General features: G+C 28.1%; 2 protein-coding genes across 2 annotated transcripts in view; both read left to right on the top strand.

The window, feature by feature from the left end:
- LOC119685949 overlaps nt 1-20,663 on the top strand; it is a 317,355-nt gene that overhangs the window by 175,256 nt on the left and 121,436 nt on the right. The window lies entirely within an intron of this gene.
- LOC119673946 overlaps nt 1-20,663 on the top strand; it is a 76,241-nt gene that overhangs the window by 3,302 nt on the left and 52,276 nt on the right. The window lies entirely within an intron of this gene.

The raw sequence follows: 20,663 nt of genomic DNA, 5'->3' as shown, positions 1-20,663 counted from the left end.
CACTAGTAATATCGGACAGTACCTTAGAAAAGAGAGATTCTAGAATGGATATATACCTTCTGCACATTTTCTTCTTCTTCTCTCATACAAAACTACAGTCGTAGTACTTGAAAGTAACCCCTTTTCGGTTACAAGTTCTGCCTATAAGACAGTGATAATAGTTGACGAAACAAACAAACTAGTTGCACTGTTTTTTTTTATTTTAAGCGACCCATATCATACGTATAGAGTAACTTGCATCCTTTTCGTATTGTCTTCACAACAACATTTCAAATTTTTCTGTTCGTGTGATCAGTTTCAAGACATATCCACGTCTAATGATTTTATGAGAGTTGAACGGAAAAGTTTATTAAGATAAAGTATATAAATTTTTTTACAACGTATTACATAAAGGATGTTCAATTAATAACATGAATTTTATTTATTTAAAAATGGAAAACAGATGATGTTATATTAAATATTTCAATGATTTAACACCGCCGTGGCGTATTATAATTTATAGTTTATATTTTAAAAAATGAGAAACAAAACTAATTTTGTAACTTTTTTTCTTGATAAAAGTTATATATATTCATGTATTTTATTTATTTATGTATTTTATTTATTTCTTTAACGCATATGACTTTAAGCTTTTATATTATAAAATATATGATATGTACATAGAAATACATAATACTCAGTTTATGTATTTTTATATACTTTTGGCGAACATAAAGATTTTTTTCTTGATTTATGTAATCATACATTTGTGCAAAATAGTAAAAATTAATATTCATGTACTTTTGTAGTCCTTATCCGTAACACATAACGACGACAGAAGGCTCCTTGGCAACATAAAGTTAATCTGCATGTAATAAAAATTTCTTGTTGTCGCCTTTTAGGCGCGTATTCCATACGAAAACGACTTGTTTGTTATTTCACTTTTATTGCCTTATGCCAACCACCATTTTATCAACGATATCAACGATTGCTTTTTAATTTCTGTTGGACAACGAAAGATTTATAAATTAAATCTGTGAATTATTGTTATCGCCAAGGGACTATCATACTTCCCTTTGTAATTTTTGCGCAAAAGTAAATTCGCCAAGTATACATTTCGTAGCTGCTTGTGTTGCGTTGCTATGGGTCGGTTCTCATTGGCTCATATTCAATTTGCATAATGGCCATTAAGTGAAAATTAAATGATAAGGCAAAAAATAAGGAGCAAAATGTCTGAGTTTTTAATGTTAAAATTTTGCTTTACTCAGCATTGTCAAGTCATCAACAAGTCCACACAAATGATTTATCATTTTTGGTAACAAATTTAATAAATCTACAGCTTAGTTAATAATTCGTTGTTCTCTGCAACAGCATCACAGCTTAATTAAGTATAATGATATAAGCTGGCTCTAAGTAGCTCTAAACTGTTTTCACACCAGTAAGTCAAATGTATAAATCCTTTTTACTGCTCTGGCCTGCGGCAACAGCAATGTCGGCTAAGTTTTATATAAATTATTGTACGGCTCGATGGTGTATTTTTGCGTTCTCACACATTATTGCCTGGTTATACCCTAGAGTCTATGTAAGCCTTTTTTGCTACGCTTAACCTTTTTGCTTAAATGCATCGCAGTTATGGCCAGTTATACTGCTGGTTTCTTGCGTTTGAGATTCAAAGTTGTGCTAATTAAGCTGTTGTTGTGTTCTCGTTCACTGTGGCATAAACGTGCCTAACCTAAGTGGCGTCTAGTTTAACATTTAGTACAATCCTTCCTACAATGCAATTGTGGGTTTGTGCTATTCTAGCAAATGCTGCTGTTTATTGTTACTAAATTAAATTTAAGTTTATCTGATGGTGGAATTCAACCGTTTTAATTGCTTTCAAAATTATGCTCTTTATCATTTCTGTGTAGAAACAAAAAATTTTTAATTAAAATTTTATTGGCTTTAATGGAAAGTTGTAAATTGATAATGAACTCTATTCAAATTGTCTAATAAAAATAAATATTGAAACATATGAGAGAAATTAGTATTTACACAAAATAAGTTTTAAATGAATTTAAATGCGGAAATTTACACTTTTATGTAAAAAAGGAAAATAATAGTGGAGTCAACTGTATAAAACTGTGGCCACCGCATTGACTTACCACCGTAGACTCATATATTTGTCCATGCAATAGATACAAAATAAACACATATTTTCGGCAGCATTTAATCTGCAACTTCATGTGGAAAATCTAACATTTAAAATATTTAATTAAATTATGTGCTAAAACACATGTTCAAAATTATAATGTTGAAGCTTAGATATTAGCTAACATATGGCTTCGACATGTTTTAACTGCAAAAACTTTTACGCTTGTCCTCATAAACATTTTAATTATAATTGATAATTTAATGTCATGTTTTTATACGTTATTTGCTTAATAAGCAAATGGCTTTTGGTCGTTTTTAATACTGCGAAATGCTACTCAAACGCAATGTTGTATGCAAGATAGAAGTTGTATTTGTTCCAAGTCTACTGCCTCACTGACTGACTGACTGACAATTTGTGTGCCTTTTTGCAAGTAAATTTATTATTTGTCACTCATACGTAGAGTATGACAAATTGTGCTACGTTCAACAAGAAAAATTCTATTCTAACATTTTTCATAGGTTAAAAAATATAAAAAAAAAAAATTTTTACTCTACTATTCAAATTGACAAACAAAAGTGAACCTTTATAAAAAATTTTATTTACTTCTTCCCATCTCATTTCGAAGACATTTTTCTAATTATATTTGTGTCACAAAGACCTTGTGGTCCGTATCTACATTTTACTCTACAATTTGCATGTTTTGCAATCATTTTATTGTGACTTATCAACTTTATTATTTTCTATTTTCTTAGCATATCCTTGCTGGTATTGACCTGACACAATATTAAGAAATTGAAATTTATTCTTTTTCTAATTTAATATTTTCCACAATCTTATACAGCCAGATACAGTAATGTTGCCTTAAGCCAGATTTTTATATCACCACACATTAAACTAATTCATTTCTAACGCCAATTTTGTATCCTGCGAGTCCTTATTTAGATGCACTAGCTAAGCTATTCTTTTGCTTATTCTTTTGTTTTTACGAGTATTTGTTTGCATTAGCATTTCTTTTGTACTTTTAATACTTTTCAGACATATGTGTTTGTACAAGTATTTTCCGTAGAGGATTTTAACGAAATAAATTTATATGTCTGAAAGGATACGAGACTTTTGCATTCACACTAAAAATGGTATAAATGAATTTTAATACTATAAGAGACGTAAATATTTATTAGTGTCGTTTTCAGTGCAGACTCTTAACCTTTTGCCTTTTCTTATATACTATGTACATAAGCTGTGAAAATATTTTAGGATTATTTTTAAATATAATATTTTTAAAGGATTACGTATTTAATATATTTGTATTTAGCTAAGAAATGCAATTAAAATGAATTTATAAACATTTTTTTGTAAACTTATTTTTATACGAATGCAAAATGAGGAAAACGATCTTGATAAGCATCGGGCACATTTCAAAAAATGGAATTCTATACCTTTTAAAAATGTCTGTATTTTTATGAATATTGATTCTAACAAACCATACTTACATAAATTTTAAAAATCATATCGTCATCATTCACATTACAGAAATTATTATTATATTGAACCTTTTCCGAGTTAGTGCATCTTGGCACTTTTACTCTTTGATAGCTAGGGTGTTTCTGTAGAGTCCCACTCTTCTCACTGACTAATTCGTGTGTTCCTCATAAGCTTCATGTTTATTCAATGACTGATCTCAGATCTACGTACTGACCCGTGCGATTAGTGATTACTCTGAGAATAGATAGTGCTAAGTAGGGCAACCTGTCGGTTTTCACATATAGCTTTAGGACTTTGTCACATGTATTTTTTGACCGGATCTATTCTAAGGTCTCTTAACATGTCATTCGTACGTATGTACCATAACACTTTGAAAAGTTTTCGGAGAGCCTGTCTTTGAGCAACTTGTAACTTTGACACACCTATAAAGTAATGCTGGTCTAATTATCTGGCTGTAGATCAGCTTTCTGTTTTTCGAGCTAAGGTTGCGCAACTACTTCCTTTGACTTGTATGTGCTTAATATCACTATATAAAAATATTTAATTTATATATGAATTAAATTTATAAGCTCTTTTTATAAGCTTTTTATATATGAAACGAAATCTTTAAAATCAATAATATTAGCTAGAATTTATCTTTTTATGCCTTTTGTAATCTCATATTTCTATTTTTAATAGAATTTTTTAAATATATGTGTAAAATACATTCTAGAAAATGAATGCTAAATAAAACAATAGTTGATAATATATATACGTTGACGTAATTGTATAAATGTTAATGCCATAAATTGACGTCAACATTTGTTTACGAATGATGTCCTTTTGTGAGGATATGCCTATATATGTATTGAAACATATTATACAATGATTTCTTGGAAGTTTTTAATATCCTTTTGAGCATAAAAGTATGAAATAATGTTACTTAAAAAAATTGTTAAAAAATAAAATTGTAGCAAAAAGCAACTTAATTAAAATTGATTTCTGTCAATATTACATTTTAAATTCATACAAGTGTACTCAGGGACCTTAGTATGACAAAAGTCCGTAGTAAAATTTTGTTTTGAAAAAGTTTTAAGAAAACTGTTGAATTGTTCGAAAAGTATTCAAATTTGATTAGAGTTGAAGAGAATATGTTAATAATTTAAGTCAAAAACCTTGGATGTTGTCATTGCAGTCTAAAAACTTTATTTCTTATCTGTTTTAAATATTTTTTACATTCATTAGTGTTTATACTGTTCTCTTCGCTTTATTTTTGACTCACCTGCTTTTTAATTCATAATACAAGTACTAGTCTTTCACAGGTATAAAATATTTCTTTGTTAGCTATACAAATGCAGGGATGTAATAAATTGTATTATATTGGAATATTGATTATATTCTTTTACTAAAAGTCATTAAATATTTATTCTTGCTTTAAATGACAAGCATTTTAACGTCATGTATGGCGTAATCCAATAAAGTTCGTCACAATGTAATCACAACGTAATGAACACTATTAAAAATATTATGTGAATATAAAATTTATTGGATAAATATTAAAACGATAATTTAGCTTTTATAAACGTTCTCATTTTATGTACCTAAGCATATCTTTGCAACCATAATGCAAAATGTCACGAAAATATTCAATACAAATATATTTTTCGCGTAAATTCATGACGCAGCTATAACTGACGTATATATTTTACAGGATGACTTATCGAACATTTTTGTTCCCCTTAAAATTCTTTATATTTTGTCAATTTTATTTGTCACATTTTAATTTTAAACAAATTATTCCCATCATATAAAAACTGTTTACGTCAGCAAGCTTTATAGTCTCAGTTTTAAGTATCGCTTTTAGCTTACAAAAGGATATTGTTGCAGTCTCTATTCAGATAAGTCATTATCCTTTTCAGAGATTTTAATGTTGTTAATAGAATTAAAATAATAAAAAAGGGCTATGTCTCCAGCTTAAATAGACAAAATCATCATGACTTTGTAATGTAAATAAAAACCTGTAGTAAAATAAGCAGATATTTTTATATGTACCCCATTGCTAATTCAGTGTAGAGATAGTATAAATGGCATAGATGTTCCATATAGTATGATAGTATTTTAATTTTACTAAAAAAAATTTCTTTAACTTAAATTATTCTTAATAACTTAGTGCATAGAACCTTAAACACGCTTGTAGTATCTATTCGCTTCAATAATACATCTTTGTACTTAAGTGATAGTTAAAATAACTTAATAAACTAATTACCCTAAAAATTTTTTTAATAATAACACCACGATATTACCAATTCGAGTGCTCTATCTTATATCTATCTTATATCTTATATCAAAAAAATTTAGTTCAATTTAATTTAATTTCCTTTAAACTTGAGATATATCTTTCGTTGAAAATATAGTTAATGTCGTAACAAAAAATTATTTAGTTAATGGGTCTTTTGCAAAACTTAGACCTGAGTTCACGCAGAAAAATAAATTGATTGATTTAATCTGATTTTAACTAAATCTCAGGTTAAAATATTCTTAGTCGATGTATCATGTTGGTTCAACCATACAATATATTGTGGTTTTCATATATTCTTTACCACATCAGCTAAAATTTCTCTAACAAAATGACAAAGATGTTCCATTGTCGCAGTATACATTAAAAAAGGAAGGAATATTTTTATAAATCACTGAAGTTTACAGAAACATACTTTTTGTCTATTTCATTGAAATATTTCTACAGATTCTTTAACGTTACTATCATAAAATGTGATATTTTAATAATTGACGAACTTAATGCTCAAAAGTGGTCAGCTCAGAGTTACATGAAAATTTGAAAAAATTCTTCAGTATAATGATAAATCAATGTATTTTATGTTGTTTAGATTACTTAGATTACTTAAACTTAAACTGGTGGAATATTTAACGAGTGACCATAGACTGCGTTTTTACCTTATCAAAATAGATCTGTCCGAAAAGATAGATTGTCGACTCTGCTTAGAAGCAGGCGAGACTTCCAGTCACATTCTCTTTGACTCTCTAGCCTTAATCTGAGCCAGAAGCAGGTCACTGGGTCGAGAACTACTCTCTCCTTCTGACATTAGGAGGTTCTCAATGGCCGACATTCTGACTTTCATTCGGAAGGCCGGACTGTCTGCTGTTCGGTTAGGGTCTGTTGCAGCACAAAAGATCAATCATGGTCGCTGGGAGCTAGTACCCCTCGTTTATTGCTATTGCTATATGAATGTGTATTATTTGAAATTAAATCTGCTCGTTTCACTATGTTTTATTTTTAAAAACAGAAAATAATTCTTTTTTGTATTTTTATAATGCATCTTTGTTTCATGTTTTCCTTAATAAAACTTTCTAACACTTACGTGTTTACTTTATCCCAATTTATTGCAGTGTTAACGCATCCGCTTTAGCATCTGAAAACTGAACGAGGTTGAAGTTGTGTTGACTATTGCAGCATTCCCAATACAATATTTCCGCATAGCTAATTCACAAAACACGTTGACTACACACTTCCTTCCGAAACAACACTTCACAGCTAAATTTTGTTTAGCTACTATCAGAAGGAAACTTTTCCCCAGAAGTGATTCTAAACAAAAAAAGCACTCGAAAACTTTGGCGTGATTTCATTTGTATCCTTGCGATTATGACTACTACAAGAATGACTTTTTGACTAAAGTTTCTGTAAAGTTTGATGACAAATTGTTGCTATACTTAATAATTTTTTTTTATTTAATCAAAAAAAAATGTGTTGAAATTCTAAAAGTTTAGTATTAAAAATTTGTGATAAATAAATTTCAAACAACCAAAAGGAGTAAACAGAAAGAATAAATGGAAGAGAAAGGAGTAACTTAATAACATAAATATTTTGCTTTCATATCTACAATTTCACATTTTTCAAAATAAAGTAAGACTACAATTTATGAGTGAGAATTTGCCAAAACAAACATTTTGCTATAATTTCATTTTGATTTATTAGAGTTTTTTGCTAGTTTAAGAACAAAAATTTATTATACCGCACATATTCCAACTATTCTATAAGCAAACTCTACGTTAATAATTACCCAAAATAATGTTAAGGCTAAAATGTGAAAGATATAGAGAAAAGCTCACGCACAGAAAAACGCCACTTCAGAATATACAAAATTCATTTTTAAAGCAAAAAATTTTGTTTATTGCATGAAAAATTATTTCGTACAGGTGAAATAGGGTTATACCATGTTCTAGATTAAACGAAATAATGAAAATATGTGAATGTTTAGCAGAAATTATGTATTTGTTAAAGAAAATTTTACTTGTTATACTCAAATCCTTTGAAAGCTATTAAGCAAGCTGAAAACATTGTCTGTAATTGACCAAAAATGGGTAAATTCCCATAAGCATAAATTAACAGAGCAAATTTTTAACAAAGATTTCACTTATTTCTCATGTTTTAATCTCAAATGATATTGTATGTTATATTGTATAAAGCAAATACCACCGACCACAACGCCATCAACAGCCATGGCAACAAGCAACAAACAAGCCTCCATTATGTATGTTTTCCCCAAGAGATATTAGCAACATCGAATTCATGGAAATGAGTAGTATTCAGAAAGGAAATATTTACCACAAATCCAGCGCTGCTTCGAAGATTGCTACAGTATTTGCTTTTCATTTGGTTGAACACAATCTAGATTCTGTTTTATTATTATTTCAGGTATTAGGAATTCACTGCAAATCCTTTACTGCTTTTGATATATTTTAGCATTGCTTGTTAGGAAGTTTACTCAATTTGTCAGTTGGGTTTTTATGGCATTTATTGCAGTCAGAAAGTCTTTTAAACTCTACTCAATTAACTCAAATTTACCACAAATAAATTTGAAGTAAAATTAAATTGTTTTGATTCAAACATTTCAAACATCATAGCTACCTTCAGCAATGATATTTGAAAGCAGCAAATATTTAAAAGAAATAATTCATAAAAATGAACACAAAACAACTTACAATAATCAAGTATTTATAATAGACACAAAAAATTTGAAGAACAATTCCTTCGTATTATCATTTAAATGTATTATAAGGACTCTATATTATAAAAATCGTGGCTTTGGTATTTTATTCAAGTTCCTTGATGTTATTTGCTTTTTACCACCGAAAACTTAATAAACACCATCTTCTGCTTAATTTGTTCTATTAATGATATAGAGCCCTTCAATAATAAAAGCTATTTAAACTTGTCTTATAAGAATTTTAATTCGTACTATTAGTGGCACCACACCATGACTCTGTGCGAATTGACACTTATGTTCTCCGATCTTATAAATCGATCTCTGAAAAAAGTTAAGAAATATGATCGACAAAACAACGTAATCGGCAGACATGATCCTGTATGCGTTTTTTTAAGTCTCATTATAATAAATCGTTTCATAAATTGAAATAGTCATTTAAAGAATGTACTGCCTTTATCCAACCAGTCTATGTAAAATGTGTAGAGTATTAGCGCAAGCTCTAGCATAATTGTTTTGCACTCAATGAGACTCACTTTTAAAGGAGACGAAATGCATTTTGATTAATTTTCTTGTATTTTATTTAATAGATCTAGGAACTATTGACACATTATCATCATCCGTAGAATATAAGCTTCTCCAGTTATGGCTTTTATCTTCAAATTGTTGACATTCATATTTCTCAGATTTTGACGAATACTATCTTCCTTTTCTTCCCGTTGTTTTTACTTCACTCTCGAAGATTCTCCTGCTCTTTCTTCTGGCATTCGCACAACTTATCCTACTCATTTCAAGCATTGCTTTTATATGTGCTTGACTATTGTGAACTATTTACATAAAATATATTTACACAGAATTTGCCACTGAGTAACAAAATGTACATATGAATTTAAAAAAGAAACGTAAATTTAAATTGGTTCTATAAAGTTTTTATTCATTGCAAACTGAAAACAACTATGAATCACTTCACATACAAGTATTTAAGCAATGAATACACCATTTGTTAGTCACTGCACCGCCCAACTTCAGCAATCCTTTTATCAATTACGCAATTTGATTATTCAAACTAATTTCCAAAGTTTTTACAATTAGTCTGAGAAGAAAAAGATAACTTCTTCAAACTCTAAAAGTTTTTTGAATTACAAATACATTAAATACCAGAAACTATATACTAAAACCCATAGCATTTCTTACCTAACTTTAACTATTATTTTTTTATATAAACAATAATTTTAATGGTGAATCAATCGCTATCAAATGCTAAATATGAATTAAAAAGTTTTGCCATTCAACTTAGCCATCTTTCAATAGTATTTTCTCTTATGTGGTTAAACTATTCAACAAAAAGTTATCCCTGAAGTAGGATTTCAACACTTCTTCTACTTCCCGAAATGAAACTTGTGTTCCAGGATGAAACAAAAGTTTCTAACAAAAAAGTTGAGAATGTTTTTACTTTATAAAAGTAGATTGAAATCAAACTAAGAAATTAATTTTCAATGGAAATTAGATTTATTTTTTGTAATATATTATTTATACACATATTTCATATACCCAAGAATTACTTATACTTATAACATATTATTATTATAATTATTATTATTATTATTATGGGATGTTCTATACAATATTTGATAGTATTAACTTAACCTATTCACAAAGAGTTTGTACAAAAGTTTGCCTATTCAATTTTGCCTATTCCGAGCGATAGACCTCAGTTCACCAATTCTATGTCAAGAATTTCGTGGTCGTCAACATGTTCTACTGCCTTGCGCATTCCAGGTTACTGCCGCATGTAATACATCATTTGTGCTTTTGCGTAACGTGTGTATAATCCACCAATATTTCCGTTCTCGGATTTCTTTCTCGAGGGGCTACTGCATTGTTCCACGTTATAGTCGCTCATTTGATGGTTATAATATATAAAATAATATAAAAATTATTCTTACAAAATATTTCAAATAAAGGTTTGTTTCTCTCTTAATATTTTGTATAAAAATAGTTTAAAATTTAGAAAACTTTAGGTATATCAATCTTTTTCTATTCAATTTTAACAATACCAAAAATTTGTAATAATAAAAATTAGTTGTTATTTTTCAATTTATGCAATATTCGTATTCAAAAAGTTATGTTTATCTATAGCCTCAACTTTAAAAAAGTTTCTCCATTGACTTTTATTGAACAAAACTATTTTTGCAATAAACTTGATTTACAAAAACTTTTATATTTTCAAATCATCCAAGTTTAATAACATATGTAGACAAGCAATTTAGAACTATTCTATAGAAAAGAAGATAAAAAATAAATTCAATTGTTTTAAAATAAAATTTATTTTCAAAATCATTTTTCTTCGTTGAAACTGTGAAACATTGATGCTGTGGCGTATGAGTAACTTTAAATTAAGTTTGATATCACATATAAAAGTTTTGTTTATACGAATTCATGTAAAATTGTATTCGTGTTGAAACGTATATCTATATATATATATTTATATACGACTATTTTCATAAAATTTTAACAATCAAATGTCATTTATTTTTGCATAAACCACACCCATCGTAACGTATCCATATTCAAAATTGCATGAAAAACTTTGCATGTTTTTATTGGTTTATTCTCCACACCAAAAAAATAAATTACCATCAACCTCACAGCTGAAAAAAAAAGAACAATAAAGGACAAAATGCATTTCTATAGTAAAGCCTGCAGTATCCTGTAAGGATACGCATGTATAGCCTGTAGTTACTCGATTCAGCATCAACAGCTATGAAAGTATTTACGAAAAAATGAAATTTTAGTAAAATCAAGCTCTAATAGAAGTGGCAGCAACAGTTGCTTCTCTTTCTGCTGTTGGCATGCAACCAAAAAAGTTGGGAAGCAATTTTCGCCTTTGCCCTCTTTTTTTACACAGACACGTTTTTTTTGTATTTTTTTTACGAGAAAAAAATTGGTTGCAGGTTTCTGTAAATAAAATGAGAAAAATAAGCTGATATCGGTTGCACGGAAATGTTAAAGGCTTAAGGTCTTATAAAATTTATTTGACACATTTCATACCCTTTTTTGCATGGCATATTTTGTTTACTGATTTTACACACAGCTTAAGCTAATCTTACGTATCGATTGTGGAGGGATTGTAGAATCTGTCAATAATGTCAGTTTATGTTGTTTTAAGGGAACATAAATTGAAAGTAAATGGTTTTTTGTTGAACTGATTTCCTTTAAAGTGACTATTTCAATTTATATACTAAAATTTAATAAAATTTTCAAAATAAATGCTTTTAATTAAATTGGCTATATTTTGACATACATTTGCTATAAAATATACATGTTGAATATAATAGATTTCAAATAAACAGGGTACCAGCTCCTAACGAAGCAGTGCACCGCGACCATAGTTGATCTTTTGTGCTACTACAGACCCTAACCGAACAGAAGTGATTAGGAATTGAATATACTCATTACACAATAGAATAAAAATAAACAGGGTACCGGGCCCTAACGGATCAGTGCGCCGCGATCATAGTTGATCTTTTGTGGTACTACAGGTCTTAACCGAACAGAAAATATTCCGCCCTTCGAATGAAAGCCAAAATGTCTGCCATTGAAGACCTCCTATTTGCTTCATTAGCAGGAAATTAATTCTCGATCCAGAGACCACCCACTACTGCAGGTTAGGGCTGAACAGTCACAGAGAATATGAATTGAGGTTTCATCTGCTTCTAAGCAGAGTCGGCAATCTATTCTGCCGGACAGAGCCATTTTGTAAAGGTAATAACGCAGTCCATGGTAAACAGTTAAGTATCGCACCATCAGAATATACTTAAATTCTTAATAAATTTTCGGTATATCTTTTACAAATAAATGACCAATAACACACTATAATTTAAACAAGATTGATATTTTATTATATGGAGCATATTATGATAGATAAAAAGATTATGCTCATTGATTTATCTCTGAATTAAAACAACACTAATGTAAACCGAAAATCCTTAAAAAATCTGCACTAGTGTCAATAAGTTATAGTACGAAGTGATGCAACAAGTAATCAATTTAGTTTCCTTTGAATTCTGACTGTTTCCAGACCTCAAAAAATTCTTACAGAAAAACGATTTTCATCTAACATATAAGTAATTGCAATCTTTGAGGAAAATTTAGCGAGTCTTTTGAAAAATAGCTGGATGAGATTCATGCATTCGAAGATCGTTGAAATAAGTTGATATTAAGGGATATAAATAAATATCCATTTTTTTTAATTAGTTTTTCAAACTTATTGAAAAGTACGTACAATATTAATAAAAGTTTATTTGTTCAAAAAATTTATGTAAAAATTTATAATATAATATAAATATAATATTTTATATTTTCGAATATTAATTAAATGACAAATGTACCAAACCGAGCATTTTTATTTCAACCATTTTTAAATTTGATAAAATTTTTTAAATAAATTTGAAATATGAATTAATACAGAAGCAATAACAATACTTAATTAGTTTAACAATATATATACATTTTTGTTTTTAAAATTTCTCTTATATTCGATTAATTAATGCGGCTTAACACTTACATAATTTCATTAAGAGAAATTATATATTTTCACTTATCATTAACTGAACTGCAGCGCCAGTGAATTGAGTGACAATTAATAAGTTTAATTAAGGATATATTTTTAAATATAAATTTAAATTTATTTAAACTATATAAATTGTCTATATTGGAAAGTGATGCTCATTTTTTATGCTTTTAGGAATGAAATTTGCAGATAATATTTTAATAAGATTAATATAGGATAATGAATCAATAAATTTAATAGGAATTTCAGTTAAGCTTAATTTTTTATCTCACAATATAAATTATTGCAATTAATTTTAAATTATTTCATACAGCTTATATAAAAATGAATATACTCACATATATTAAAGCTTATGTATATAAATATTAATATTTGTATAATCATTAGTAAGCATAAAAACTTTTTTATTTAAATATTGCAATATTTTCAATAAAATAAGAGGCTAATAAAGCAATTAAAGTACACACATTTATCTGAAAAAAATCCTTCTAAGCCAAAATGTTTGCAATTATGAAGGAAATATGCATACAAACGCTCCCATATGCAAATGTTGACCAACTCTAAGCCATGGCACGTTTCGAAATATCTGCATGATATCGCATACAAATGCAGTTACTGCTGAAATGTGTATTTTAAAATTTGTCTCATTAATTCAAAAAAATTCGTTGGATAACATTTTTAAACATTAAATTTTATTAAAACATTGGAAAAATAAACAAAAATGTTTTTGAAATATATATGAAGAAATAAAAATTTTTTAAAGAGTGTGACATTAAATATTTAATAGCAGATAGTAGTATTAGTAGCAGATTCATTATATTCAATTCAATTAGGATTAAAAAATTTCAAATTTCAAAATTTTGCCGTATAATAAAATGCTTAAAATCTTGAACTCTCAACAGTCTTATTCCCTTATGCTAGAATATTTCTGGTTTATGCAAACACAGATGTTGAAAAACGCTGCACTTCAAGTTTGAAGAAAATAATCACCATTATCGTTACTTCATATATTCTTTATGAAATGTTCAAGCAATAAATAAATAAAAAACAAAAGCTTGCATCACTCCATTACACATTACATAAACGTCCTGACAGTTAGATATTTGGGTCATGTCATGCGCGTATTATACTATATGCGCATATCAACAATTTGTATAGAACAAAAAATGGAAGGATAATTCTTCAAAAAATTTTTGATAAAAGCCAAGCCTTTACAAAGGAACATAAATCGTTTTACGAACAAAACTACAAAATTCCTCTCACTGAAAATCAATTACAAATTAAAAATTATTATCACAAAAATAACGTTAATCTTAACTTAAGACATATGTATAAGCAATTGAATTGTACCATTCAAAGAAAAAAAATAATATAGTTAAATACTTCAATAAAAATTAACTTTACTATTTCTATTATTGCTACTTCAATATAACTGCATGCAATAAAAACCAAATCCAAATTATATTTTCTGCTCAAAATGTCGCTCATACGCAACGTTGCACAAATTTCATTTGTAAGAAAAGCGAAATTATCTCTTATCCTGCACAGCAGCATAACTGTTATACTCGATTTCAATTATATGGATTTGAAAATATGTTAAAAAATCATATCAATTGGTGATATCGAGTGTAACGAAGTGCATAAAAACTATTGCAGCATAGAAAAGCTTCAAGAAGAAAATGACATTTGCCGCAGCAACTAACATCAAGGACACTGCCAAGTTTCTTAAATGAAAAAAAAATTTTAATATCAAAAACTATTGGAAAACAAAACAGCTCAGTTATTTTAATTTTTTTTAATTCAACGTACATTAAACACAGCATATTGCCAAGGAAACGTGGCGCAATTGAACGAAGTCACGGAAATGCAGGTAGCTAGGATATGCAAGTGTTACTAGAAATATCATAAAAAAATATATCGATAAAACAATTCAAACTAAATTCGCAGCAGTAGTTAATAAATTTTCAGTTGTAAAACTTAAAGTGAATAATATTTTTTTGATTTTATATATAAAAAAAATAAACGTTTTGTTTTTTATGATAATATAGAGCTCTGATAGGTTTTTGTATTCAATTTCCTCTGCAAGTTTAAGTACACACATTTTGTACTTAAGTTTTCATTGTTATTGTTGTTATCTTCTAGGCTGCCATATTGCCAGTATTTTATCGTCCTTGATATGCTAGTCAATATTAATGCAATAATGTGGAATAGCATACATTGTACAAATATTTACTGGAAATTATGTCTTTAACTGATTAAATATTCTGTATTTGTATTAAAAATAATCTCAGCTTAATATATAAATTATTATAAAAATCCTTATCTAGGAACTTTAATAAAATAGGGAACTTGTTAACGTTTTTGGTATTCAATTTTATCTGCTTGAATTTGATATTAAATATTAAATAAATAATATTCTATTATACACACAAATGGCAAATATTCAGGTATCACTAAATAAATGTGATTAGCTTATATCCAATGAAATTCAACAAAACGATATTAAAATTTATTGTAAAATTGCATAATTGGTTCCTAGCAATATTTGAACAAAATTTTTGAGAAAAGAGATATCACTTCATTTGTAAAGGACCTGCCCTAGTTTATAGAAGTATCAGGTTGGTTTTCCTGTACCTAATAGGGGAGTCGTTACCTTTTTCGGCGTTGGCTGTATACTGATTTAAATCTATGTGCGTACCAATGCTATTCCTGTGGTACTACAATGGGCCATTATTTGAGCTCAAGTGGGCTTTTGGAAACAAGGCCACCATTTCAAGCTACCTATCTATAACTTCATTTTATTAATTGGTTATTATTTTATATTGCAAAATTTAAGTAAATGGTTTGTCATATATTATAAACGTTTTCCTTAACTTATGTTCCCGAGTCATCCCGAATATTACATATGAATACACACTGCGATTTATATCAAGCCGATAGAATTACACAGTAACAGAAGTATGTGATGACAAACTATAATAGAGTCGATGCTGACTATATATAACCATATAACCTGACTATTTTCATCGAGACACAAATAGAAAAAAAACATTTAGCAACCCAAATATGATAACCATGTTATCATGGTATGTGGTGTGGGCGCAAAAATCTTCTTAGCGCCTAGAAAAAGAAATCCTCCACCTTCCATGTTTGTTCAAAATTTTCCAATATAAAACTTTTGCTATTAGATCAATTGGTTTTAGAAAAGACAAAAATTTACTCTAACATAAGCACCAGTTTACTGATAAGTATGTATACTTACCTAAAAATTTGGCATTCCTTTTAACCACAAATGCAGAAGTCCAAGAAAAACTTTAAAGAAGGAACCACAAAACACTAACAATGTGAATGCCCAGGCCTAACAACCATAATTACTTTAAATATCGAAGAAACTTAAAAGAATAGAATCCTCTGCCGGCATTAATATCAACCAACCATAGTCAATGTAAATATAATATGGCCCACATTTTTTCATTGAATAAATATATTTTTCGCTTTCTCACTTAAAACCTGATGGAATCGTCAAATTGGAATGATTGCAAATTATTAATAATAGAAGATAAATTTTCATGATGACTTTTAACAAATATTAGGACAAGACGAAAAAATCAGTGCAATAAATTGAAATTCTTAATATTTGAGTTTCCTTCTTGTTCGTTAAAATTGCAATAAGATTGTATACATCATATTATGTTTCAATACTGACAAAATAAATAATCGAAAATATCTTCTAATTTTGTCTACATTTACGAAAACATTTCTTTTAATTATTCTTAATGAAAAGTACATACAGAATGGCTCCAAAATATTCATCAATTTCAATCCAATTAAGACAATTAAATGCTCCTGCAGGCAAGCAGATTTTATACGAAATTTCAATTTTTATGGATGTCAAAGTGAAGTAGCAGTTGCTATCTTTACTGAGTGGGAGTTAAACCAAGAGTGAACTGCGCATGGTAACTCATTAATCACCCTCGAAAAAAATACTTTCTCAGGTTATAAATGCATCGAATTCCTTTACGAATATTCATTACCGAAGGGTATTTAAATATTGTAAAAAATAAAAAAGTATTACCCTAGATATATATTATATTACATATATCTACTGGTTTTTATGGTACTTAAGGACACTGAAATGGACAAAATTTTGAGATATAAAACGTAGTATTGAATCCAAAGATTTTGTTAATATTTTTTATATTTGTGATTTATTTTTCACTATTGACAATTAATATAAAAGAAAAATTTCTTTTACTTTTAGCGTTTATTAATTATTTTTTGTTTTAATACCAATTGTCAGTATGCTCGAGATATCGGACCTTTTTAGAATAATTCATGAAAGTAAAATTAAAGCGAACCGCGTGAATACTTAACAAAATGCTGAATAATTTTATAGCAAAAGATATTTGAAGGAAAAACCACTATTTTTTTGCACTCAGTTTTTGCATAATTTTATAAATGAAGCACAGACTATTCACTACTTCTCCTCCATCATTCTTAATAAAACTTTCAGTAATTTATAAGTATCCCTTATTACTTTTTACACAAAAACGGTACCGAAAAAAATTGTTTACACCATCATCACTCTACGTTATCCTGATTATTTGCATGGGTACTTCCCGTTTTCCTACGACGCGCATCAGTATGCAGACAGACATTCAAATTATATGCGCTTCAGTGGTTCTACCTTTGATCCATCTGAAATTGTGTGCTTGCGAAAATTACTTTTTATGTTTGTACAGTTGTTCCACAAAAGCTATTTAAATTGATCTATAAAATAAAAAAAATATTTTTGAATTTATATAATATGCATTAACTTACGTATTTGTTTCTTTACAGGTATGAAAACAATTCCTCGCTCTAACGACTAAGTGAAAAAGGATTTTTTTGGTTTGCACTTTGCATTGGAACACGAAATGAAAAAGATGTATATTTACTGATTTAAATAAAACTATTAGAAATATATATACTATATATACAAAAATCACATATACTTGAAGACTACAGTTATTATATTTTTCCTCTTGACATTCAATAAAATGTTCTTCAAAATTAAAATTTTATCTTTATCTTTTATATTTTAAATCTTTTAAAATTTTTAAATTTGATGCATTTCTTTTTCAAAAACATTCAGCATTATCTCACTTGTACATTTTTTTTTTCTTACTACACTTTTTCCATAGATAAGTGTTTATATCTAGGATGTTGACCTTTTACTAATTGACCGAAGAAATAATGAGCATAATTTTATAAAATTTTTAAAGAGGTTTTTCGAAAACTAGTAAACTACAACAACAAATTTTCTTTTAATTAATAAATTATTTTAATTAATCCAATTTTTGGTGGACCATACAACTGTTTCGAATATTGTCAAATACCCATTATCAATGATCTTGGAAATAATTCTTGTATTTAATTATTTGTAAATGATATTTTTTTTTGAGACTGCAATTACCACGAATCAAACTCGTGTCCTGTCAAATTTTTATAATATTTTTAGTATATAGTTAATTTTCTAGTCTTTTTCTAGTCTTTTCATATCTTTAAAATAATAATAATAAAATCATATTTTTATTAATTTTTTTATAAACGTTTGGTGAAAGTAACAATTTTTCTATATTTTGTTTTAAAATCTACTACTTGTTAATAAAGTCAGTAAAATAAACTAGAATGATTACATTTGATTTGCTGAATGATATAATGTATATAAGTTTCGTTGCACCAGGTTTTAAAAATTTATGTGTATGTATATAATAAATTTATATATATTTTTGACCAAAAAGCTTTGAAAAGTCATAACACATTGAAATACTTTTCTTTAAACTTTAAAATTCTTCTTTAATTGTTTGAGTTTGAATTTGAACTGAAAAGAAAGACAGAAAAAACCAACTTTTGGCAATAAACCGGATGTAATTACCAAAGCGTAAATGTGCCTTTTTAACAATTTTGACGTTTTTGGAAATATTGCCTAATAAATTAACAAATAATTGTTCACAATATTTATACTTTTTAATTTTTTTATAAATGTTTTATGTCCTTTAAAAAGGTCGAAACAACAAAACGGCTTCCTGACAATGTATAGTTACTTCAATTTTTAATTGAACTGATTCACTAATATAGTCTTTCATTATTTAATCAATAATTAAATAACATATAATATAATTTTATTTTTATTAAATCTCTTAACATTTTACAACAAATAAAAATTATTTTCTTGCAATTTTTCACAACACATCTACTTATCTCTTATTTTAATATCCTTTTTACATACGCATTCGCTCAGCCGACAACTTGAATCAATTTATTCGCTTTATGAATAACAAAACTTTACACGGCAAGAAGTCCTTTGCATGCAATATGTCCTCTCGATTCCCATTTGTATGTATGTCTTCCACAAGTGAACTACACTCGTCGGTGAATGTGTATTTGTGTCATAATTGACAATCTGTATTAACACTTACAAAGTAACCTCTTAACTTTACTTAATGTGCTGCCATATTTTACAAATTTTCCTACAGTCACACAACGTTCCAAATTACAGTCACGTATGATGCCTTGCACATGAAGCACTTTATGCCAAACGTTCTCAACATGTAACAAATTTGATGTCATTCATTTTCTTATAGGACTTCAACACTCTATTTAATTCATCCCAAGGGTTTTGATGAAAATTGAAAGTAGCCAGCCGTTGCTTTCGAACAGTACGTTGAGTTACTGTAGATGTTTAAAAAAAACTTCTTTAATACGATTCTAAAGATCATGCATCCTGTTTAACATTGAAGATAAATTAGATTGTACAGTTATATGTATTCAATTTAAGTTTCTAAATAATTGCTTTATAGTGCTTTATAGCTCGGTTAACACGTATATTGAAAATCTATCTTAATTAAACTTGGAATATGATATGATGTCAACCTTAATTCGCATATCAAGTCGATATATTTTAGTTTAATGTTTATAAAAAATTTGTTACTTATCCGAGTAACTATTCTCAATCTAAACTATTTCACTTATTTTTAACTAACTTCTAGAAGTTCATAGCTTTATCTACACTATTTAAGTCTGCTTGACATTCTTAATCATTATTCTTGGGTTAACAATCTTTAAATGGCCGAAGTCTGCAGAATAACAGCCATTCACAGTCGTTTCTTTTTTCTTTGCAATTCTATTATTCTTCTCCTACTCTTTCTTGGTGAGTTGCTGATAGAAATGATATATACTCGTATGTTATGATATGACCAAACGAACTTACTCTACTTTCATCAGTTGGTACAGCTCATTGTTCTAGCTAATTCTGTATGGGTCATCGTTTTTTCTCACAAGTCCAAGAACTCAACTACGGTCAAGTTTTCTTAAACTCAATTTTTTAGACTAAAATTTATGTTATGTTAAGCCTTTTCCGAGTTAGTGCATCTGGGCACTTTTACTCTCTGATAGCTGGGGGGATTTTGCAGAGTCCCGCCCATCTCACTGACTAATTTGAGTATTCCTGATAGTCTTCGTGATTATTCAATGA

Source organism: Teleopsis dalmanni, chromosome 2 (genome assembly GCF_002237135.1).
Source record: "Teleopsis dalmanni isolate 2A chromosome 2, ASM223713v2, whole genome shotgun sequence".
Lineage (NCBI taxonomy): Eukaryota > Metazoa > Arthropoda > Insecta > Diptera > Diopsidae > Teleopsis > Teleopsis dalmanni.
The sequence above is the reverse complement of the archived record's forward strand: the minus strand, read 5'-3'. Positions and strand labels throughout refer to the sequence as shown.